General features: G+C 40.6%; 1 pseudogene; it reads left to right on the top strand.

The window, feature by feature from the left end:
* Nucleotides 1–21,341: 21,341 nt before the first annotated feature.
* LOC119733877 lies at nt 21,342–25,013 on the top strand (annotated as a pseudogene).
* The last annotated feature ends 1,814 nt before the right edge of the window (nt 25,014–26,827 follow it).

The raw sequence follows: 26,827 nt of genomic DNA, 5'->3' as shown, positions 1-26,827 counted from the left end.
TCCAAGCCTTTTTGAGTGCCAAAAATGAGAAAATAAAACTTCAGTCTAAAGGGAACAGATTCAACATTTTGTACTATGATGCTGCTGCTGTGTACTACCATGCAGACGACATTCTGTAATTTCTGTCGAAATGGCCAAACCAGGTTGCTCTCTGCTGTTGCTGAAGACTTGCAAGTCAAAGTCTATAAACCTGAGCTGTGGGCTCTCGGTATAATTATTGACAAGGTTGTCATTGGTCCCTAATGGAGAACTGTAGAAAAGGTTGACAGTATTCTGGACTTAAATCCCTACTTGCCCGACATGAAGCTAACACTGGAAAAATGGTGCCAAGATGCCAGTTGTGTGCTTGAGGGTGATGTCATGTTTGAGGATGTGGAGATCTATAAAGATCCTCTGTACGCAATGTTGTTTGAAGAGACAGAAGACCCATGCGATGACCATCCAAGCATTGGAAATGCTAATGAGTAGGGGAGAAGGGCGGATACCAGACTTTGCCATAGGTCTGGGGGTAGTACAGGGCCAATGGGGAGAGGGGCAGGTACCAGACTTTATCCCTCCCCCTTTCTCCCACCCTCTGGCCACGCCCCCACCCCCTCCCAATGATCTCCCTCCCAATATCTCAGTCTCAGCCCCACGCCAAAACCGGGGACTAATATCTCTCGTCTTGAAGATCTCTCTCTGTCCAGCTGGTGAGTCTGATTGCTTATAAATCTAAAAGTCTGACCTCTTAAAAAAATTTAAAAAAAATTATATTGATATATATAAATGATGGATATGATTAGGCCAATCGTTAAGGGATTTTCTAGATGGAATAAAGCCACGCTGCGCGATTACGTCCAGCGATATAATGTACCGTACGATCAAAATGTTGCTCTTACGCGTAAAGTCTACATCAACGGGATAAAAAAATACGAAGCTCAATTTAGAAACTTGAGGAAAAAGAAGCTACATGAGCTCAAACAGATTGTAGACGATTATGATCTAGAATATAACCCGTCGGGTTATAAGGGTCGATTTTTGAAAAAAGATTTACTCTCGGCGATTCAAAACTCTAGGCAACCCGAGTATTTTCAAGAGGCTGAGTTTAGAGCGACGAGGAGATTTAGAAACAACTTTAGAAACTGGGAACTGATTCCTAGACTTTTTAACGACGATTTAGTCAAGTTTTTTGATACGCACAAAGATCAAATTGTAAATAAAATCAAGTCAGAATTGAGAGAGCTGAGAGGTTTAAAAATGGAGCTCACAATCAAAATAAAATACGAAAAAACCAAACCGGATGGTACGATCGAAACGATCGAAGCTACACATTTTACCGATCAGAGAGTCGTTTTAAATCAAAGTCAAATAAAACAGGTTTTAAAAGAAGACATCGACCAGATATTTAAAAAGGATGAAAGGTATACGAATCAAGGATCGGGTTGGGTTTTAAAAAAGATAATGGCGTTGTATATCAACATCAACAGGTTTAACCCCGTGAGAGGTAGTTCTTATATTGACCTACCAAAATGTATCAAACAGAAAACAGCGATGATAAACATTAAAAACAAAGACGACGAGTGTTTGAGATGGTGTTTGAGAGCTGCTCTTGGCTTGTATACGGATAAAGTAAAAAATAACATAAAAAACGATCCTAAATATAAAATTCATAAAGAAGAACCTGTTGTATACACCAAAGACGACGGACTCAAATTTAAAGGCGTAGACTTTCCAACACCGATCGACCAGATACCAAAGATAGAAAGACAAAATAATTTAACGATAAACGTATACGGTTATGAGGGGGAAATATATCCGTTATACGTGTCTAAAAACTATAAACCAGAGTCACGACCTATCGATCTGTTTTTGTTTTCTGAGGGCGACAAGCATCACTATTGCTGGATAAATAATTTTTCGAGATTGATTTACAACGTTACAAAACATAAAAGTAAGAAATATTTTTGTCGAAGGTGCCTGTGTCATTATAGAACGCAAGTAAAATTAGATAGACACATGACCGATTGTAACGGTATAGATACACATCCGTCAAAGATTGTATTTCCTACCGCTAAGCGAAAATATGTAAATAACGAGTGGATAGTCGACGAAAACGATGTGCCAATATTAGAATTTAAAAACTACAGGTTTAAACAAAAAGCACCGTTTGTAGTTTACGCCGACTTTGAATCGATATTAGAAAGAAACTCGAACGATAAAAAGAATAACACGCAAAAGACAAACATTCACAAAGCTAGCGGTTATTCGTTGGTAGTAGTTAGATGCGACGGCACCAATGCGTACCAAGAGACTTATAGAGGTAAAGATGCCGCATCAACGTTTGTACATAAAATGTTAAAAATACAAAGCGACATAAATTGCATATTTAAAAAACCCCAACCCATGAAATTTAATGAGCGAGCTAAAGAACATCATGATACAACAAACACGTGTTGGATTTGCGAGAAACCAATTTATCCCAATTACTCGAGCAACTGTCAGTGCCAGAAACCTAAAAAACCAAAAACAGAAAAACAAATAAAAGAACATCAGTACGAAAACAAAAATGGATTTACAGAGTCTAAATGCCTCAACTGCAAAAAGAAAATCAACAAATTTAGAAAGGTGAGAGATCACTGCCACGTCACGGGTAGATATAGAGGTGCCGCGCACGCCTACTGCAATCTAAAATTACAAGTTAAACCAGGTTTTACCCCCATACCGGTCGTCTTTCACAATCTGCAAAATTACGACGCTCACTTGATCATGCAGAGTATTTCAGAGTACGATGAAAAGGAAATACAAGTTATCGCTAGAAATTCAGAAAAGTATATTTCGTTTTCGATCGGAAATATGCGATTTATAGACTCGTTTAATTTTATGGCGTCTTCGTTGGATAGATTATCTAAAGCTTGTCCGAGAGAGTCGTTTAAACTACTCAGAGAACATTTTAATCGTCAAAATATCGACTCGTTGTTACAAAAAGGAGTTTATCCGTACGAATACATGGACTCGTTTGACAGATTTCAAGAGACCAGCCTACCCCCCATCGAACAATTTTACAGCAGCCTAAAAGACGAAAATATAACACGAGAGGACTACGACAGAGCTAAACTGACGTGGAACGAGTTTAAAGTTAAAAACATGGGGGAATATCACGATTTGTACGTCACTACCGATACGTTATTACTGGCATGCGTATTTGAAAACTTTAGGAAAACGTGCATTACAAACTACGCGTTAGATCCGGCTAATTACTATACAGCACCAGGATTGTCGTGGGATGCCTTGTTAAAACACTCGGAAATTAAACTCGAACTATTGCAAGACGTAGACAAACATTTATTTTTTGAAAAAGCAAAAAGAGGTGGTATCTCAAGCGTGGGTGGTATGAGATACCACAAAGCCAACAACAAATACCTACCCGACCATAATCCAAACGAGCCGTCGAGTTACATCACCTACCTCGATGCAAACAATCTGTACGGCTGGGCCATGAGTCAATACCTGCCGTACAAAGACTTTAAATGGGCGTCTACAAAAACGTTTACCGAGTCCAAGATATTATCTCTCAGGAAAACATCAAACACCGGTTACTGCTTTGAAGTAGACCTCGATTACCCGGACAATCTCCACGACCTGCACAACGATTACCCCCTAGCGCCAGAAAATATCGTCATACCAAAAGAATGGATGTCTGATTATCAAAACGAGTTATTGGTTACCGAGCCTAGTAGCAACGTGCAAAAATTAACGTGTACCCTTAATCCTAAACAAAAATATGTTTTGCACTACGTCACGTTGCAGTTGTATCTCAAACTCGGCTTGAAACTTAAAAAGGTACATCGAGTGCTGCAATTTAAACAAGCTCCTTGGATGGCATCTTACATAGACAAAAACACGCAACTCCGAACAAAAGCGACCTCTGATTTTGAGAAAGACTTTTTTAAACTGATGAATAACAGCGTGTTTGGTAAGACGATGGAAAACGTCAGAAACAGGATTAACGGTTACCTGCTCAGAGACAATAACGATGACGATCGAGATAAATACCAAAAAATTATACAGAAACCGAGCTACAAAACGACGACGTCATTTTCAGAATGCAAATTGTCATTTGTCGAAAAGTACAAGACTAAAACCGTGTTAAACAAACCAATCTATTGCGGAGTGAGTATCTTGGATCTATCTAAGACGCTGATGTACGATTTTTATTACAACCATTTGAAAGACAAGTACAAAGAGAAAATCAGGTTGATGTACACAGATACAGACAGTTTGGTACTCGTAGTGCACACTGACGACGTATACAAATATATGCAGCAAAACGGGCAACAATACGACCTTTCGAATTATCCGACGGATCATCCTTTGTACGACCCAACCAATAAGAAAGTGATCGGTAAATTTAAAGACGAGTTTGGAGGTAAAATAGTCAAAGAAGTTGTTTGTATAAGACCTAAAATGTACTCCATTTTAACCGCTGACATCAACCTGAAAAAAGCCAAGGGTGTCACAAAATCGGTCACCTCTAAGAAATTAAAACACCGACACTATTACGACTGCATCTTAAACAAGAAATCTCATTATGAAACCATGACTCACATTAGGTCGGAAAATCACATCCTTTACACCGTATCTCAAAATAAACTATCGTTGAGTCCGTTGGACACAAAGAGGTACATTTTACCGGACGGTATAAACACGCTGGCTTTTGGTCACTACGGCGGTAATTGCGTGTCCTCGGGTACGACTTGAAGCTCTTGTCTCACAAAACTCCTTTTTGGGCCGTTTTGAAGGTAATAAAGAGTAGGACCCGTCGTGACTTTTTTACCGTTAATCATTTTAAATTGACTCGTTCTTTTTTCCACGTTGAAGATGTCTACGCTCCAAATGGGATCCGTGGCTCTTTTCGAGGTTCCACCCTCTTGCTCGCCCGGGTAATATAAATATCTAACCATGGCATCTTGCGGTAATTGTTGCTCTTTTGTTTTAACGGGGTTAGCCGGCGATTGCCGGACCTGTTCAAGTTTAACCGCCTCTGACGGTGCTTTAGCTATTAATCTCGTCGTTTCGTCATTTATTGCCTTGACCACGCTGGGTAATCGCTCGACCCATTGCGTGTTTCTACTCTCGGGATTTAACATTTCTTGAGCGTACTGATGACCAAACAGTCTCTCGGCTAGCGTTCGGTTAAATCTTTCTACGATACCCTGCGATCGGTGGTTTACTGGTTCACCTACGATAATCTCGACGTTTTTTGAGGCCATCCATTTTTTAAATGCACCTTTAAATTCGGTACCGGCATCTACTCTCAACGTTTTAGGGTAACTCAAAGGCGATCTTGTGTAAATCTTGACGATAGCATCCCGCGTGGAATCCGCCGTTTTAGAAACCAAAGGTTCTGCTTCGTGGTATCGACTCGCAACGTCGACAACCGTCAAAGCGTATTTATAAGTCTTGCGTTTTACTTTATCCCAGGGTAGGTATAGCACATCCATTTGGTGAAAGTCGTTTGGTGTTTCAAACTCTTGCGAAGTACTCGTAGGCCTGGGTACATACGCGGGACCCGGTAGATAAATTTGCCAGATCGCTTGTTTTTTAAGCCAATCTCTGATTACCTTTTTATCGAATTTGGTTTTATCGTGTAAATGGTCGACGGCGCTTTCACCTCTCCAATAACCACTCGGGCTATAATACAGTTTTTGAAGTTTATCCATCATTTACTATAATAATAATTTAAAAGGCTTTATACATTAAATAGATGGCGTCAGCTGTTGTAATGATGGTTGGAGGTGCGATCATAAACGCCTTAGCTTTTTCGGGTTCAAACTTTTTATTTTCAAGTCTAAGGGATGATGGCAGCGAAGAGCGTAAGAGACACGATTTAGCGACAGAACAACTCTCAGCCGCCAGAGATCAGTGGCAACGAGAACGAACAAAACGACTCGATTTTCTCAACGAACGTATCAGAAAACAAAATGTTTCTAAACAAACATTTTCCAACGTAGACCAAGCGTTGCGTTACTACAACGAAATGACCGGAGAAAACGTCGAGTTACCCCGCGAACCCAAACTCGAAGATTTTTACGAGCCTAGCGACCAACAAATAGAAAAAGAACTGGCGTTTATCGCGGGAGGAACGCTATTGGTGGGCTTCTTGGCTTACAGATATCTTTAAATTTAAAACTCGTATAAATAAAATGAATGCGTATGGAAAAAAGCTCAATCCCAGCAGGCTATTAAAAATACCCAGATCTATCAAGGGTGAGAGAAAAGAGGTGGTCATTACCCACAATCCTAGTAGTATATCGGCGGGGCAAACGCTGAGAGTTAAGTTTCCTCAATTGGGCGTAGACGACGTGATCGTACCCGGCACTTGTAAATTAGCTTTTAGTTTAGAACTCGACGGTGGAAGCGACGACAATAGAACCATTTTTGGCAATTTAGCCAGAAATTTAGTCAGCGAAATCAGCGTCAGACTTCAAGGTCACGAAATTATAAGTTATCGTCACGCCGACGTGTATCACAACTTTAAAGACAATTGGATCAACAGCTCGGCAACTCGAAACATGGCGTACTCGGGCATAGAAAAAGAAAACGTGTCTAAAATAAGAATGGGGGCTGGAGATGCTAACGCAGGCGCCAACAGCGGTAAAGATCAGGCTATCGCGGATGCCTATGGTAACAGATATTGTATTCCCCTAGACATTGACATACTGACTTCGCATCACCCTTTTTACCCCAGTGGTTTAAACCAACCTCTGACGTACGAGATAAAGTTTAACGATCACGAAAAAGTAGTCAACAGTTCAGATACGGCGGCGATGTATTCTATCTCAGACTTGTCTCTCGAATACGAAGTGGTGACCAACAGAGACCTAGCTATCACCATCAGGAATAAACACAAGGGGTTAATGCAATATCTGTTTGATAAAATCCACTCGCTAGAAGTTAGATCCGTCAACAAATCGGACACGCTTTGGAACGTCAGCGTCAATCAACCCATCAGGAGTCTCAAGGGTATTTTGTTTTTGTTTAAAGATCCCGCGGTCAAAAATCCGCAGCGATTTTACAATCCAAAAATAACCAAAACATCGGTGACTGTAGAAGGTAAACCCAATCAACTCTACAGTCAAGGCATGTTTCAGTATCAACACTGGAATGAAATCAACAAGTTCTTTGGAGACAGCGATACCGAAAGCGGGCGCGGAGTAGCTAAAGACTTAAATTTGACGGGTTTTGACCTCGGAGACTACCTAAAAGACAAGTACGGTCTGTGGCTCGACGACAATTCCGCTCACGGATCCGGTAGGAAACTCGGAGACGGAGGAGGTATCAACATTCAATTTAACAGAGAAGCCGAAAGTCAAGGTGACCTCACGATGTACGTATTTTTGGTCATGGATGCTCAATTGAACTTGGAAGACGGGAATTTTAAATCTCTGTTAAGTTAAAATGACACAACCGCATTGCGCTTTAATCGTCGGCAAAACAAATTCGGGCAAAACCAAATGGATTTTGGATCTGTTAGAGTCAGACTATAAAAATACATTTGAAGCGATAGTCATCATTTGCCCTACCATATTTAAAAACAAAACGTACATCGAAAGAAAGTGGATTCAAGCAGATCCCGAGGTATACCTCTGCGATCCGGAATTGTACAAGATGACGCTCAACGAAGCGATCGATTTTTACAGGAAAATATTCGAAGGTGTTGCCACGCTGTTTATCGTGGACGATTGCTCTTCGGATCAAGAGATTAAATATCGTAAAAAGACGTGCGCTTTAAGCAAAATGGCGTTTAGCGGAAGACACGTAAATCACAGCTGTTGGTTATTGACCCAAAAGTACAATAGCGTTTTAAAAGATTATAGAGAAAACACGGCTTGGTTGGCGTTATTTTACTGCAAGGATAAAACATCGTTTGATCAAGCGTTAGACGAAAATGACGTCGTACCGATTGAAGAACGAGATTATATAAAACGACGTTTGAGAGATGTGAAATATAGTAAATTGGTCGTATACACCGAACCTCCAGTTAGTTACGAGCTACTTGAGTAGGTCAATAACCTAGCTTGTCAACAGATATGACCTAGCTTGTCAACAGATAGGACCTAGCTCGTCAACATATATGACCTAGCTCGTCAACAGATATGACCTAGCTCGTCAGCAAATATGACCTAGCTTAGTAGCAACCTATTCAACAAACTACACAAGCGTTACAATTTGTTAATCAACAAACGTCAACAAAATTATATTTTGCTGTTAGTAAATGATAGCAATATTCGAGTATTTGCAGTTTTTGGCTATTATCGTCATATCGATTAATTTATCGTTTTACACCTACGAGTACCTTTGCCTTTGTAACAAAGTTGCAAAAGCTACAACAAAATTAAATTCGTTTCTAATTAAATGGAGGACCTAAAACTGACTTTAACGAACGAACAAGATCACAACGCAGAACATAAAGATCGTTTGTGCGGTGTCGTAGCAGCCGGAAACTCTAGAAAGTACTTGGGAAAGGAATACACCGTTAAACAAATCGAAGCTCTTGACAGTAAAGAACTCGACAAATTATATCATCTGTACGAAACTAAATTTGGAAATGAAATTGTTAAAACCGTTGGTAAATACACTTTAAGTCTATTTTCGAGAGTGTTAGCCGTTGTTACACCCGTACAAGTTTTAGGCTATAACGTCACTATAGATTCTGAAGAAGAACTCACCAACGACTTGAGTTCTGATCCTATTATAAGCGCGAGTATGGCTGGTATGTTGAGCGACGTTTGTTACAAGTACGGAACTTTTATATCACCCCTAGTTGCTACGATTATCACAACAAAACATTTGAAATTTAATAAACCTAATATAATAAATGGAAGATCAACAAGCAGCGATCACAGCTCAACCAGCAGAAACAGAGACGCCCCAACCGATAAAAACAACGTCGTCACCGACGGTAACGAGAGTGACCAAGACTAAAAATCCTAAACGAATTCAGCAGGGTAAAGCGTTAGCCGAGCACAATAGACAGATGAAATTAAAATTAGCAAAAATGGACGTAACATCGGACGAAGCTACGAGCTCACCAGACTACAACTCTTGGGCGATGTGGGGGGCTATAGCGTCCATAATAGGAATGGGGTTGCTGGTACTAAAAAGTAAGGCAACTGCGCCGGTTGTACAGCCAGTGCCGATAGTCACGCAACCCACTACACCCAGCGCCCCCAAAACGCTAGATATGGAATAAACCAGCAATTTAAAAACTGTTATATTAAAAACGATGAGTAACTTTGACACCAACGGAATAGCTAATACGATTTACCACGGAGCCGTCATATCGGGTCTTTCGATGGGATACGCCATGGTAGGAACTAAACTACTCAAAATGAAAGTGCCGGATTTAAACAAACTAAGCGTAGAAGATGCGGCTAAATTGACGGGTATTATAAGTGGAGCTCTGGCCACGCAAAATTGGTTGGTGACCCAGGGTATATTACCGGGTAGTATAATGAAAACGGCATAATTTAAATAGGTTTATTAAATAAATGGATGAGGGAGGATTTTATGATCCAGACTATGAAAGAACAGATGATTATGACGATGATGATGTAGCAGAGACCAATGTAGATGACGACTTTGATACTACTACACCACCGCTAGACACAGAAAGCGTCCTGGGCACGGGTACAATAAGCAGTTTATCTATAGAACTAATAAAAGAAGATGTTGATTCATTTTACAAACAAAATAATATAGACCCCGCGTTTATCGACCCCAACGATTTTGAAATTGGTAAAGACAGAAATCTATACGTTAAAACATATAAAGGTCGAGAACCATTATCTTATAGACGAGGTGGTCAAAGAATATATTACAAATTAAGTACCTTACAAAATAAATATGGTACCGCATTTATTCGCGACACCCTCAAAATCGCTGACTATAAACCAACACTACTTGCCAAACTAAAAGATAAACTCGAAAAAGTACAACCCGAGAGTATCCCCTTGACAGAACTACCCAGAGCCACCGATGAGGTAACCGAGATTATAGACGATTTACAACGCGACACCAGCGCTCAAACGGAAGGATTAAATTACAGAGAACTCCAGGGTTTAGACAAAAGTCTTCAGACGTTGAGAGGTAACCTAGAACTTAATTTAGCGCGTCTCACAGAACTGGACCAAGAGATATTTGATGCCGAACATGAATTAGGTGATCATAGGATCAGCGAAGAAGAACGACGAGAGTTAAACGATAAATTGAGCGACTTAGACGCTGAAAGATCCGCCAGATTAGAAGCCGCAAAAGCCAACGAACGAGGGCTCAAAAGTCAGATCGCTAGAATCAAAGAAACGATTAATAAAATTTTAGGCGACGACACGACTCTGGCGGAAAAGATTAGAACTCTGTTTAGAGAACAAGGTGTGACCATAGTGAGTATTTTAGCCGCTTTGAGTTTAGCCATCAGCACCATAGTGAGTAGCATCGTCGCTAGCGTGAGAGGTGTGGGTGCCCCAACCGCGCCACCTGCACCAACACCAGCACCAAAAGGCGGTATCAAAGAGTGGATTTCAAAACAACTCGCTAATTTTGCATCTGCTCTTCAAAAACTCGGAGTGAGCGCGTTGGGTGCTTTGCCGGGTATCATAGGCAGCGTACTCAGTTGGATATTTAACGCACTGAGTAAGTCTGTATCGTGGTTGGCCGAACACGTGTGGGCTTTGTTTTTGGGTGTGGGAGCCTTGGTGTTTGCGTACCTGCAAAAACGATGGTAGTAATAGTTGTAATCAAGTTTAAAAACAAAACAACAACAAAAAAATAAGCCTTACCAGCACAAAGTTGGTAAGGCTTATTTTTTTGTGAGATTAGAGTGTGACTTATCGCGTTGCCTCGTAAGCTAAAATACCCATGCCAACGATAGCTAATATTCCTACCGTCAACGATAATTTTTCGTCTTGGTGAGTTTGTAGTTTCGTGGGTTCTTGGGTTAAAACTGTAGGTGCTGGTGTTGGTGAGGGTGTAGGTGCTGGTGTTGGTGAGGGTGTAGGTGCTGGTGTTGGTGCTGGTGCAACAACATCGTTCGTCATAGGCTCTAGGGGTGTTGGTGGCGCGACATCATCGGTGTCATCAAAAGAGTCGTCCGGCTGAGGTTGTGAGTTTAAATCTAACACCAAACCAGTTTTCATACTCTGGGTAGCGATTTGAAGATTGTTGTTATAGCCGTCGTGCGTTCCAACCCTCAAGTTCATATCCGATGGAATTAAATACAACCCCGGTTTCACGACAAAATTTAAAGGCGTTCTGGCATACTGTAAAGAGTCTTGAAATTGATCGATACTCGTTTCCATGTCGTCTACTGCATTGATGATATCTTCAACGATGACGTTAAATTGTCTCTGAGCGTCTAATCCGGTGCCCGGTGCTAATACGCTCGTTTTTGTTTGAGCCTGCGCACCGAGTAAAGCGTACACGTAAGATCTGATCGATTCGTTGATCTTTATGATTCCCGCGGAGGTAAACGAACTCTCGGCGGGTATAAAATCTAACCAAGCCATTTTGACGATGTCGTCTTGTTCGAGATAACCCTTCCAATGCTTAAAAAAAGCATCGTGTTTTTTTGGATCGTCTAAACCCCAATTTTTATCACCCGTGGGGTTGATAAAATCGTCGAGTGTGGTCGTGTTTTTATCATAGTCTAACGGCAAGAGTAAAAATGATTTTGTTTTTTCGTTCCAAAGAAAAAGCCGACCTAAGCCATAAGTCTTTTGATCTCTCGTCTGTTTAAAAGACTTATTTTGATCGATGGCAAACGTCCGACAGATGTTGGTAAATGCTCCACGATCATAGGTGTTGCTGAGAGCGTCAAACGAGTCTTCTCCCGGTATTGCTACGGCCATGTCGTTTAATATCCTTCTCACCGTAAAGTATAGATGAAAATTAAATAAGGCTTTAACGTAACGGTTGTTCGAGTTTAAAATATCGATTCCAACACCACAGCCCGTTGTAGCGCAATAGATCGCAAAGTTTAACTGATTTTGATAAAAAGACATGGGGTCTATTTTCCAACGAAGTACAGCATCGTTGGTATTGAGGCGAGATATTTTATAGTCCGAGATTAAGTCGGGAAACGGGGTTAAAAACGTGTTAGACGCGTTGACCGTAATCTCGAGTTCGCCAGTGAGATACGGACTGTCTAGTACATGCGCTGGGGTGGTAGCTTGTCGTTTAGCTACATTTTGATTTACTTGTCTCGTTACCTGATCAGCTATCGATTGTATCTGCTTTTTTAACAACATAAAAGCAGCCATTATTTTAGTTTCAGTTTTAATATAAAAAGACTTTAAAATAAATGCATTCGTTTCACTTGTTTCAAAATGAGCAGACGTTTAAATTAGAAGACGTCGTAGATAATTTAAACGGTCAAAAATCTATACGCGTAAAAAGGGTGTTGTTTAACGCCGGATATTTTAATATTTCCAGCGCCACGGAGATTGATTGGTTTACGCAAATAGATGGGAGACCCGCGTTTACCACAGATAAACCTCCCCCCATACCCGCGGAGTTTCTTTCAGATGTACACATAACAACGCCGGATAGAGATTTTATAGAGCGATTGTTACCCGATATACCATACCACTATTTATTTAACGATGAAAATGTTTTACAAAAAACTATAAACGATCTTATAAAAGCGTACGAAGACGATAGACTAGAATCCGTTTTAGAATCAAACAAAAGAAAAAGAGCTATTATAGCTGAACGGCGAGGGTTGATTTTAGCCGCCATGTCTTCAGAAATACCAAAAACTGAATTAGAACTTAATACGCTTCAATCTTTAGTAAGATTATTATATGTTAGAGAAAGAAAAATCTTTGAAGGTGAGGAATTGGCTTCAAAGTTTATTGAAGGAGAAATGGGTGCGAGCGAGTTGAGCGAGTTGAGAGATAGTAGGGAAGCAGGGGTAATTATAAGGGGAAGTCTTATCGTGACGGGTGAGGATTTAGATTTTATTCCTCCGAGTCATTTAGCGCCGTTACCACTCGGAAGTATCGGTTCGGTCATCATAGCACCGGGGTGGTACGACGTCGATTGGTTCGATTTCATTTTAAATTCTATACCCGGGGTAAGTTTTCGAATATTTAGAGAATCTAAAAAGGTGACATTGGTGATAACCGACGTAAATCTCAAATTGCGATTGAACAGAGAAGTATCTCGATTACTCAATTTACCCAAAGGAAGACTGGTACCCAAAGTGGTGTATACGGGGTCTTACGACGTTAATCCGTTTAAATTTTTGTTTATTCACTGCCCGCAATTAAGTACAAGTGAAAACTTTTTTAATGGTCGTCCTTCTGACATCTTAAAAATCGTACCCGTGGCTACGCGCAAACCCGATATTGATAGAGCCGAGGGATTCAAAAATCTTAAAAACGGTATAATCGACAAACTGACATTTTCTATCAGCGGTGAAAAAGGACAGGTATTCAACAACAAGGGTGAGGGTATCATTATCGAGTTGGAGATCTTTTAATTTTAAAATCTTTTTATATTAAAAACATGAGTGTAGATGGTAAGGCGTTATACCCCGATATTTCTGGAGATGTACTCCGATTAAATAGTAACGAAGAAACAAAAGTGTACAGACTTAAAAAGATTGAAGAGATTCGATCTTTAATCTTGAAAGAGAGAGACCACCGAGAGCGCACTTATAAAAAAATAAAGAGAGTGATCGACACTATTAATTACGTAGAGATAGGATTAGAAGGATTGGGGGCTATAGCGGGGGCTGTCAGTATTCCCGCTCTCTTGGGTGTTATATCAGCCCCCGTTGGATTGGTGCTAGAAGGAACGTTTATAGGCGCTTTTGGTGTAGATATTCTGCTTAGAATCGCGTCTAAGAGATTATCCGCCAAGCTGAAAAAGCACGACCAGATTAAGATATTAGCAGACTCCAAACTTAACACGATTGAAGAATACGTGTCTCAAGCCATCAACGACGGAGATATATCGCACGAAGAGTTTATATTGATTACGAGAGAGCTCGCAAAATTTAACGAGCTTAAACAAAAAATTAGAACAAAGACCAGCACAAAACTTCAAAAGATTAAAAACGATACAGACTTTGAAAAAGAAGTTAAAAAACGGGTAGACGAACGGCTGGCAAAAGAAAAAAAATCTCTTATCGAAAAACTTACAAGTTCAAATTCACGGTAAATAAACATTATGAAAGCGATCCGCCGAGTTATACCTCTATTTCACCTCTTAGGGCTACACCCTCGGCCCCGCCTTTGTTGTAGTGGTCATCGTATCTTTTTAGTGCTTTATTAAATTGATTTTGAGTCACTTTAAATAAATCTCTAACTCGTTCTTTGTCTATTCCAGCTACATAATAAAAACACGCCGCTATTAACGAGCGTTTTACGCATCCGTTTCCCCTCAATGTTTTGTAATTAACGAGCTCGTTATATTTATTGATTGTTTCTTGGACATCTTCTAAGTCTTGCTCTGGACAAACAGAAAAAATAAGTTTCTCCACAGTTTTTCTATTGTTTCTTTTTAAAATTGACCAATTGATACGATCTTCTTGCGCATTTTCTGCCGAAAAATCAAAGTAACGTGAGACTATTTCACCGCACGTTTCACAAACTAAAAAACCATTCTCGATGATTATATGGTGATCGCACTGATCTGTTTTATCAGATAGCTCGACGTTTTCACTCTGAAAAAGATTCATTTATTATAAATGATTAATTGTTTTAAATAAAGGGTTTTTTTTTATGTATGATTGGCGCTCCATACCTTTCTGCTCATTTTATACTTTCCATACCATCAGCGCTCCATACATGACACAGAGCAAAGTGCAGCCCGCACAAAAAAATTCAATTTGTCACGCTTTGTTGTTTTCAAAACTTGTTTGGGCCAGGTTTTAGTCTGTCACGCTATGTTGTTTTCAAAACTTGTTTGGGTCAGGTTTCAATCAGTCCCGCTATTGTTGGTTCCAAAAGCAAAGTCAATAAACCACCTACCATGCAGTGACTTTCAATCAGTCACGCTATTGTTGTTTCCAAGAGCAAAGTCAATAAACTGCCTACCATGCAGGACTGCAAAATTTCAATCTGTCACGCTTTTGTTGTTGTTTCCAAAAACTAGTTCATATCAGACGCCGCCCATTTTTTCGCTTCACTATATGAACCGACCGCTGTCAGAACAGACGTGTTTTGGGGTTTTAGCTTCTTACACCAATTCTACAAGGTAAGCGTTTTCTTTTTTTAGCGACCATGGAAAATAATGATGTACCAATGGAAGATTGTTATAACTGGAGTCGAGAGGACTTACAAATTATAGAGTCACATGTAAAATATCACCAAGAAATGCTGACATTTCTTGGTGATTTGAAACTAAATGGCCCAACTGATCAAATCATACCGATAAAACCGAGAGGAAATATAAAGTCTCTTTTGGGTCAAACTACATGTAAAGCAAAATCTAAGCTAACCGGCGATGACCTACACAGGCATCTGCTGAGTAAGGTACAGCACTCTTCTCAACCGAACAGTTTCCCTTTGTATAGAAACTTAGACACTATAAAAACCTTAGGGGAATCTGTTCCGCATCTAGTTTCTGGCTATGAGGGTATTGGTCAGCGTCAGGCTTCTATAATCGGTATTTACATCAAGTATGGAAAGTTGCTTGATGCTGTTCATTGCCTTCATAGTCGAGAAAAACCAATAACATCTTGGGAAGAGTGGCTTAAACAAAATGTAGGCATTCACAGAGCTTATGCCAACAAAATACGTCTTGTAGCAAATTTATTTAAAAATTACCCTTTGTTTGACCAATTAGGAGTTCCATTCAAAACAATCTACAATCTTAGAAATGAAATTAGGATAATGTTACTAGACCCACATGTCGCTTATATTTGGCAGCAAACTACGGTATAATTATTTGTGTTGGCATAAACTCGTTGAATTCTTATATTTTGTAAATTTAATTTTGTATGATTTGATCAGTTGGGTGACGGTCGCTAAAAAAAGAAACCGCTTATTTTTGGCATAAAAGTCCAATCTGTGCGGTATACCCAATTCAAACTTTTTTAATTTGCCGCATCGATGCTTATATATCCATATCTGTTCATTGCCTTATGCCATACCAAACCATTTTTTAATTTACCGCTTTATGCACAAGTGTAAAGAGACTATATACAGTCCATATTGACTGATTCCAGCAGACAATATGTATCTAAAGATTCCCACGAGTGTAACAAAAGAGCACAAATTTTCAATTTATTACGCTTCGTTGATCTGTACCTGATGAACAAAGGCATCTGACTTTCTCATGGAATCATGTCAACAAAAGTGAGTCTGGCCACCAGCATTCATCAAATACATCAGTCAACCCCACACTAAGCAGTGACGTCAGGAAAAACAATCAACTCGCGCCCTGCGGGAGCTAGTATAGCAACCGTCTCTGTGACTGAGCGTTTATCCATGTTTTACAGTCTGGTATACGGACACGCCAACACAGGACCAGGAGCGTGCTTATTCAAAAACATCAGTCAACCTTACACAGAGCAGTGACGTCAGGATAACTTGCGCCCCGCGGGAGCCAGTATATCAACCATCTCCATGACTGAGCGTTTATCCATGGTATACAGTCTGATATACGGACACGCCGACACAGGACCAATATCTACTGACAGCCTGGTATATAGAGACGCCAAGTCACAAAGAGAACTTTAACTTGTCAACAAAAGTCATCTGGCCATCAGCAATCACCAAATACTGACATCACAAGTTGACAAGTAATCGTCTGTTGTCAACCCTACACAATATTGATGTAGTGATGCCATTGTCGTCAAGCTAAAACAATCAAGTGGTTCCCAAAGAATAGCCACCGCCTCGTCAATAAGCGTTTATACAGACACGCCAACATAGGACTATAGCATCGTGCATCGTCAAAATTTATGTTTACATGCTGTGCAACTGCCATGATCTACTGGCGTATCTATTGACTGTACTGCTGGTTGAGAGACTTTGAAAGACATTTGATCATATTGTCTGCTTTTAATTATCAGTGTGTATAGAGGTTTTAATGTAAATAACCCTGCTCCAAGTGTTTCGGAATAGCGTAATTTTTGTTTAATAAATTTAATGTAGATATGATTTCTGTTTTGTCTAATTATATTTTGAACGTCTGACTCTTTTTAATATTATGGAGGGTGTTGGTTAATATTTACAAAAGAAAAAGTTTTAGAGGGCGCTGTTTATAAGTGGGCGGGGGAGAGTGAGGATTTTGATCTGGTACCTGGAGAGACAGATCTTCAAGACGAGAGATATTAGTCCCCGGTTTTGGCGTGGGGCTGAGATATCGGGAGGGGCGGGTGGGGTGGGGGCGTGGCCAGAGGGTGGGAGAAAGGGGGAGGGATAAAGTCTGGTACCTGCCCCTCTCCCCATTGGCCCTGTACTACCCCCAGACCTATGGCAAAGTCTGGTATCCGCCCTTCTCCCCTACTTAATGCATGCGCTCTTATTGATATTAGATAGACAGTGCCAGGATCAACTGCCAGAAGGCAAGTACTAGGATGTCACCCCTGTTATGAAGCAGTCCACATCATCAGTCCCTACAACCAACATCTGCAGGGAAAGAGACTTTGCCATCCTAGATCTTCTGGTGAGACAGAAGTCAGCAGCAAGAACACTTTGTTATGAGACGTTGATAATGTGTTCCAATAACAAGACGAGAGAATGGCTCGACAACAAAACACCAGAACAAAAAGAAAACCTCATAGCCGAGGCCAGAAAAAAAATGGTTCTTCCCACAAAGACAAGTACAACACAAGAATGCGTGATATGACAGACAGGAAGTTAGAATAATTTAAGAAAATCCAAGAAGAAAAAGGACAAGGCACAACAAAAGCAGTATGCCAAGAAAGTAGAACTCACAAATAAAAAAGACTCGGTGTGGAGCTCTGTCCATGAACACCTTGTGGACTTGAATGAAAAGGAGCAGCGTGTTGCTGTCATTCTGCAGCTTAACTTCCACAAAACAGTCCTTAAATCCAAAGGTCTAAAGGAGCTTTTCCAGCAGTCACTAAAATACAAGCAGTACACACTAGGTCAGCTTATTAGCAATCTTGAGGAGGTAATAAGAACCAATCCAGCAGTACGAATCATCCAGTCATGGGAGCTTACCACCATCTGCAATTAGAACACAGAATAAACGTAAAATCCAATTTCTTGAACAGAAACAGCATTTCAAAACTTCATGAGTTTGGGCGAAACAGACGTATAAAAAGACAGCAGGAACTCCTCCCTGAGTAAATGAAAAATCCTACTTTGCTTGTTAACAAGCTAGTGTTTCATAACTGTGTCTCACCAGATGCTGAATGTAACACTGAATGGTTTCCAGGCACTGTCCTTGATCTTGTAAAACTGAATGACACTAACCCACTAAAAAGTGTATACAGTATGACGAGTATAGCGATACAGAATGGTTCTTCCCATTGCTGATGGATTTCAAGAAAGGGGATCTCCTCCTTGAAGACATGTACTGATTATGTGTACTGGTACCGGTAGGTAAGAAAAATACAAAGTGAGACTGTCACACACCTTTGTTTTTTCCCAGAAATTTCAATTACTGTATCAAACAAAATAAATCTAGCCCCCCCCCCCCATGGCAACAGACAATTGGATAGCTGGTGTTTGTTAATGATTACTGGTCTGCTTTGAAACTTGATCTGAAAATCAGTGAATTGAAATACTTGAACTAACTGCACTTCGCCTGAGTTTTATATCCATGTTATGGATGTAAACAAATGAGATGTACATGTACATTATCATGTAATAACTAATCATGTCGTTGCCACAAAAACTGCTTAATTGTTCTTTAATCTTCTAGTTAAAGATAAAATAGTTGTTTTCAGGCACATGTATGAATGAAACCCTCAGAGCGCATTTAACCACATTACTTTGTCCGTATACCATACAGTTTGATGAGTGTATTATTATAATTTTTATAAGAAATTGGGCTTGTTTCATGGCAACAACTTTCCTTTTGGAAGGTTGGCCATCAATTTCAAATGGCATGCACATGTACCTTCAAATTGGCTTATGAAGTTTAGCTGATTATTGGTGATTGTGGTATGTCCACCTTTCACCGTATTGACGAAGTATTCACAAATTGTATTGACTTGTACTAATAATATATTGCAAATAATACATAAATGTTGGGTTTCCATGGCAACGGTTAGAAACCAGAAGTAAAAAAAAAAGAAATTATGGGCATTTGTATGTTTATCAAATGTTGAAAATTTTGTGGCAGTCGGATAAATTGTTCTGAAGATATTCAACATTTTCTATTTTCTAACATGTTTCTTTTTTTTCTACTAAATTTACTGCAAAATGGGGCCACTTCCTTCCCTATATCATAATGCAATTGGTCATCTGAAAAAACCCACATTTTTAAAACTTTAAAGAGTTCATATCTTAAGAACAGAAAGTCCAATTTTTTTCAAACAAAGTCTGAAGTCCTCCATTTGAAGTGACCTTTCCAATGATGTCATTTTTGATGCAGTAGGGAGCACTATAAAATTTCACCTGAAAACCCTAATAAGAGGTTGTGCGTTCCGCGTCCATTTGTATATCATGCAATTCAACAATTTTTCAAAAGCTGCGCTGCCGCGATGGACCTTTCCCATGAAATATGCAAATTAGACAGGCACATGTGCGTTACTACCACTGGTTGGCAAGAGCGTTTGCAACCTAGAGAGGGGGCGTTTTTTTTGTTGACTGCGGTGAATATTTTGTGTCTGCACTACACGTATCCTACTTACTAGTTTGACATCCGTCGTAAGTAAAATCACGAAATCTAAAGAATAGGTCTGCCTGAAATTAATACATTTTTCATTGACCTTCAACGCACCAGGTTGTGGTTGCATCAGTTCTTCGCCACCGCCGAAAGTCGTCCAGCCGGCCACCAGTTGGCCGGAGCATTATGTTGTTGTCGAAAGTGTGTGTATAATTCCACAGCTGACATTAATAAACAATTATAAATACTGTACCATAAAAACTGACTCGAAATCATCTTTCAAGTCGTTTGATCAAAGTTTTGCAAGATGGATCAACACCGAGAAAATCTAGATAAGTTGTGTAAACTGTGTGTGTGTGGGGGGGGGGCGATGCACATCAGCTAATGTGGCAAGGGGTGGTAAATGTGCCAACCTATGTAGTGCGAGCGCCGACAAGATTATGGCAACACTTCACATCAATGTCGCAGATGATGATGTAGACACTCATCCCCAACACATTTCTCACTCATGTTATTGTTTGCTTTTTGTTTCTGTAGACAAAACTGCCCCCACTTGGCGACCTCATCCCAGGCTATAGTCTCCCCGTTTCCCCCCACATTCTCTAGGGAGAAGATCCTTCAATATAAGCCATCGTCAAGCACTGCCCTTGTTGAATGTAAGTAAATTTGCATCATGATGTTGCTTGGAACTGCCCTGGAGACACCTTGCATGCACTTATTTTGCTTCCAGTTTGAAATTTCTGGTTCAACCACAATACCTCGCCCCGACTGCCAAGTACCAGTACACTTCAAGGATGTCACTGCCCCCAGAGGGTATTTTGGGTCAATGTTTCTTAGTTTAGTTATGAACTGTACAGCAAGCAAGGTGAGTCTATCTGTGGGGGAAATTAGTTCGCACATTTGCAGCAACCTGGAAAATTCAGAGCTAACTGGTCCATCTTTTTTAGTTTTTGTCATAACCATGCATATGCTACGTCCTCCGAGCCACCGAGAGAAGTCACCCGTCTTCTCCAGCGTCCCCTGACAGCACCTGTGACCCCCCCCCCCCCCCGACAGAAGAGCTTGGTACCCACATTCTAAAGACGAATTGACGCAGTCGAATAATGGGTCAACAACGCAGTACAGAACCTGTGGCTATGAAAGATTAAAAGCAAACTAGGCAAAAATTAAAATGTTTAGTTAAATGTTTTCTAAACCGTCTTTACCATTGTCAAATAGGCTTCGGTGAATAATAGTCTGATTGTCTTTTTCTAAGACATTCTTCCGTTCAAATAGCTTCTGACAACACTTTGTGTGCCCCAGCCTCGCAAATGCAGTAAGGATGCATGCTTCTCCATCATCAGAAATCGCTCCAGGGTTCTTGATAACACCAGGGGTCTTGTCAGCATGGATGGTAAGAAGATAAAACAGAAAGATGAGCCCCAGCTTTCTGCCCTGCAATGAAGCTCTTTGATGTCAAGTCACACTTCGGAATCCCCTGTTCGTGCATCAGAGAATTGAAGAAATGGTTGAAGGGCTACAACATGTTAACTGAAGACGAATATGCCATGCGTCAACAACAACATGACGTGGTTCGCTGAAAGTCTTCCCTTCTAGTTCCCTGATGAAATCAACGGAAGAATACCATCAAGCAAGCCCCCTCCGTTGGTGTGAAATCACTTGTAGCCAGGGTCACGCAGCAACTAGAGGCATACCAGAAGTAAGAAAAATATCAGAGTTTAATTTAGGAACTAGAGAATAGAAAAATTTGTAAGTTGTATAATTCATGTCAATATCTTTCAAATATGCAGGAGTGACCAGCTGACCTGGCACGAGGGCAACATCCTACACAATGAGGTCTGGGTGAAAGTCAGAGGCAATAAGGGAGAAAGGACGTTCAAGCAAATGATCCAGGTCGGCAACGTTGAACGTCCCAACTCCCTAAGGCACAATGTCGTTGTCTGTGCTTTTGCTGAGGGGGACACAAGCTGAAGACGGGTCTTTGACGCTTCCGTCAACAAGTTGCAGCACCCCAGTTCAGCACTTGGAAGAGCCATAACAACAGACTCTTTGTGTTCGGGGACTACAAGTATCTCTGCCATGCATGTGGGATTACCGCAGCCAGCGGTAATAATGCATTTTACTCTCTCCAAAATAAGATGGGATATTTTTCTTAATTGATCAATATTTTTAACCTGTACAAAGACAAACACCACCATCCCATCAGAGAACCATACAGTCCCTGAACAACAACCTCCAAGGATTCAAGGAAGCTAGTTCCAAACTCTCCAAGGCCAAACTCTTTAACAACGTGATTGACGAGCGTATGTTCGCTATTCCATTGACACGGGTAATTGTTAAGGAAATCTTAGCTGATGTGCGAACATAAACCTCTAAATTTAAACATCAACTTATTAAAAATAAGGAGTTCAAACTATAGGAGGACCAGCTGACTTGACATCTGAGGAGGGAAGTGCTGACATGGAAAATTACATCGCTGCAACAAAGGCACTGACGGAACAACGGGGACGCCTGGTAAAATAAGATGAATAAAAGTCACTTTTATGTGTTTAAAATGATTATTGTTTTTTTTCATTTAGGAAATGAAGGGATCAAAACGATAAATTATTCCATTCTTTTTTTCTCTAGTTGGCGGAAGCGGGAATCCTGAGGAAGAAGGCCGCGCTGAAACCATGGCAAGGTCCGCTAGCTGGTCAACTGGACGCTCCAGGAATTCCGGGTGCAGTGCAAAGCTTACCATGGAAAGAGCTTTGTTGGAAACCATGTGCACAAATGCTGCAAGGCTAGTCTGTAAAAAAAATCAAACCATGATTTACACACATTAAATCATGCACAATATGCACATAAAATGAATACAATCTATGATTGCAGCCCTATTATTCAATGACAAGAACACTGTAAAAAATTGCGTAATTTAACGGATGTTTTTCTGTTGAAATTTCTGTAAAATTACAGTAGATGTTACTGTTTTCAGATTTTTCTGTAAATCTACAATTTTTTTCCTGCCTACGTACAGTTTTCTCCATTTCTCTGTTTGGTTATGGAATAATTCGCTGTTAAATTAAAATTCTGTGTAGGCACAAGGAACATCGTGTTTTCAACAAGCCTCCCGTTTCGATTCTGTTAGAACACAGTCATATCGCTGTCGGTCAACAGAGAATCATCTTTTTTGTACAGGGTTCGGCCGTATCGCGTGATTTTCCCCTGGTAGGCGGTAGGAGTGCAACGTTAGTGTGGCATAAACGCTGCAGGGTACCAGTATGTTGTCAAGGAAGGCGCGCGCAGGAGTCGGACTGTACAGTACCATACAACTTCCCGTTGCGTCCGTGCGTATGCGTACCGTGAGTGTGATGTTGTAGCACCTTGGAGCAAGTTTACTAATCCGTTTCTGCTTACATGTTTGTATTTGTATTGCAAATGACTTTTATTCTCAAGGAGAAACGCTATAGAAGCGGTTTCAGTTTGTAAGCCTGATTGTCAACGACAACATCAGTTGAAAGTTGCCTGGTTGTCATTGCAGCATGACTCGCCGTAAGCCAACGTGCACATTACAAACAGTTCAGTCGCATCTTCCATAGACGACCACGCGCGTGTACTTGTAGTGGCATGAACACGACGCGCTCTACTCCATAGCGATTCTACACAAAGCAAAGAAAAAGACGGCCTCACGGCTGTTTCCAAGACTTTCAGATTAATGCACACCGAGTTTAAACTAGAAGATATATTACTTAAACATTCTGGAGGAAAAGTTTTACAAAATGAACAACTAAACATCCGTACCTGGTACATTTCCCTACTTGTGACAACACGCACATTTTGACTAACAGCAGAATGAGCAACGGAGATTTGCACGTAATTGACAGTGTGACCGGCGGGCTACCGCAGTGTGCGTACTGCACTGAAAGTTCCCGTATTCATGACGCGCCGTTACTTCAAGTAATAAATGCACACTTGGCACTGTAAAGAGGATTTTGTAAGCTTCATTTTGATCGGTCATTCAATGCAGTTGGTAAAACTAATACCCCGTACCAAGGACCAAACAAATTTGTCTACTCAACAGTCCTTTGGCCGCCATAAAATACGGCGAACACCATTTTGCTACGCTCCACCACTGTGTTGTTACAAAGTAACAACTCAACGCGCGCGCGCCCGCGCGATCAGGCGATGATAGACTTGTACTGACACACACGGCGTATTCACACATGCAAGGGATAAACGCAACTGCTGCGACAAAAACCGTTCCACACGCACTTCACGTAATCAATAACTGACTTAATAAAGTTTAATACTGCTGTTCATGTTGCGACTCGCCGTGTACAAACTGTTTGTAATGAAGTATCTGCATTCGAACCTTCATGAGTTTTATCAATAGCACCGCCATAACATGACGTGTTACAAGTATCTGCATGTGAAGTACGTTCAATATACGAGAATATCTGTGAACTGAGGCTCACACAGGACCTGTCATTCGCAATCCTCGATACAAACATGAACACTTTGTCGTTTATCGGCCCCCATCAAATAATCACCGTTTAAACGAAAACAACCTTTTGTTCAGCTTCAGAAAGTTGTTAAGGAACAAACAAAAGCAGCGAATGTGCTGTTAGGTTACAAAACGACAACACTAAACCATCTGTTGCAAAACAGTAGAATCCCCTGTAATTGAACAATATCAAATAAAGTAGAATCTGCTGTTAATGTACAGAGAACAAATAAACAGTAGAATATACTGTGCAAAAACAGTAACTCCTGTAATGCCAATTGACAATAGAATCAACTGTTAATGAACAGAGATTTTTTTAACAGTGAAGGTTTACATACATGTAATCTTTCCTTTGAATTGTAGCAACAGAACATCATGCGCCTGACGAATGCCATCATCGACACCCAACAAATATGAGTCAAGAACAATTGCTGCCAAGTATGCCTAACTATTCCATCTGTTCGGCACTTGTCACCAAAAGTACAACACCTCTTCAATCCTGGATGACCATGCTGTAGATGCATTAGGCCAGAACATTAAGAACTACCTGGCCTACTTCCGAGCCACACTCCCATCAGAAACTGTGCCGCCGAAGATGCATCTACTTGAGGATCATGTCATCCCCTGGATTCAGCAGTGGCACTTCGTCTTAGGGTTCCACGGCGAGAAAGGAGTTGGAGTCTGTCCACGCACATCTGAACTCCCTCCGTCGCGACGTCCGAGGACTGCGGAATGACGTGGCCATCCTTCAGTCTGTCATCTTGACGCATTGGATCTTGACCAGCCCTTCACACGCTCCAGCGACTTTGTTTGAATGAACTTTTAGTTTTGATTAAGTTTACATTTCACCCATCCTCATCGTAGTGCAAGATTGTTTTTATTAGTTCATAAGATTTTCATTAACATTTACAAGTGTACATTGTAAATAATGTCTGCAGGCAAGATATGGTTTTTCTTTTACTGCAAGATCCTTACAGGTGTATATTGTAAATATTACACAGTGTACAGTGTAAAAATTGTTTGGCATGGTAAGTAATACTTTATTTTGTTCCTGTGTGAATGGAAATTGTAAATGTTTCCATACAAAGAAGCACTTCATCTCACTACAAATTGAAAATATTTGCAACCTTTATTTAGTATATATTAACAGGCTTTTTGAGAAAAAAATGTATCAATGACAATTCATGATAAATTAAAGGAGTTTCATTTGTTAGTATATTGGGATTGCATAATTCTTCCTTATGTCTTTTTGAAAATTCAACACGAGGTGTATGAAAACCACGTTGAACATTCTACTGGTTATTAATTATTAAGCTGTCAAAATATTTGTTACATATAGTTCAGTCAGACTTCAGCATTATTGATATTCATTGAGGTTAAAACATTAATTCAGATTGCATTTTTAACAGCAAATAGTCTTATTTTTTTGTGGTTAACTGGCGGCAATTGCCCAGAAAATCATATCAGGACCCTTTGATTAAGGATATGCCAGAGAGGATAGCAAACTCCAAAGGCTTTTCCCATGCTTCACTCATCCATCACTTGGCAATGTGCCGCAGGCTCCTTTAATCGCTACCCCGCTGCATCATAATATCGGCAGCGGGTCTGACTAATCCTCCGACAACTACTACACTTTACACTAGAAACTCAACGGAGGCTAGGGTTTGTAGGACGGCCTACATGTAGGCTCATGATAACTGCAACTGTTCCGACTCCCATGATGATTCCCTGGTGACTCCCGAGGCGGCTCACATTTTTTTTTCTGCTCAGACAGCCCAACAGATCGCACACAATTTCTGTTAAAGCCAGAGACAATCATTTGCAGCTATCCAAAAAGCAACTGGCGTAATTACTGTTGAAAAACATACTTGGTTAAAAGATAGTAAGGGGACTAAACTCCCCATGAAATTATTCTTTCTGGCAAGCTGTCATTATGAAAAAAAATCAACCAAAGAATGCCCTTCCAACGGCGCGTCTTAAGAAGCACCGTTGGAAACAGTCAGTGGCTGTGTCACAAACACAACTTTGTTTGGGGTCCGCTCATAAGTCCGACGCCTCATAGGTCCGACGCCTCATAAGTCCGACAAAATCACATCCCCTAACCAAATAAAGGCCCATTAGTCCGACGCCTCAAAGGTCCAACGCCTCATTAGTCAGACGCCTCATAGGTCCGACGCCTCATAAGTCCGACGCCTCATAAGTCCGACAACGGAAAAACGAGGCATTTAATTTGTCGGACTTATAAGGCGTCGGATTTATGAGGCGTGGGACTTATGGGGCGTCGGACTTATGATACGGCCCCCTTTGTATGACCTCAGTTTCTTGTCCCAAATCAAGCACGCATGGCCCAAAAACGTGCGCCAGATTTACGAGGCTTATAGTTTTTAGGTGTACATCCGATTCTTTAAAAAGAGCGAATGAAATGGCAAGATTCAGTGGATAGAGAAACGTATACGCTTCATTTTCATGTAAAACACGTGTAGGAGACTTCTAATGTTTGCTCCGCGCGCGCGGTTGCCATAATAGACCGCTTGCAGACGCGTTCGATAA

The sequence above is a fragment of the Patiria miniata genome, unplaced genomic scaffold (assembly GCF_015706575.1).
Source record: "Patiria miniata isolate m_02_andy unplaced genomic scaffold, ASM1570657v1 HiC_scaffold_26, whole genome shotgun sequence".
NCBI lineage: Eukaryota > Metazoa > Echinodermata > Asteroidea > Valvatida > Asterinidae > Patiria > Patiria miniata.
This window is presented reverse-complemented; position numbering and strand designations above follow the sequence as displayed.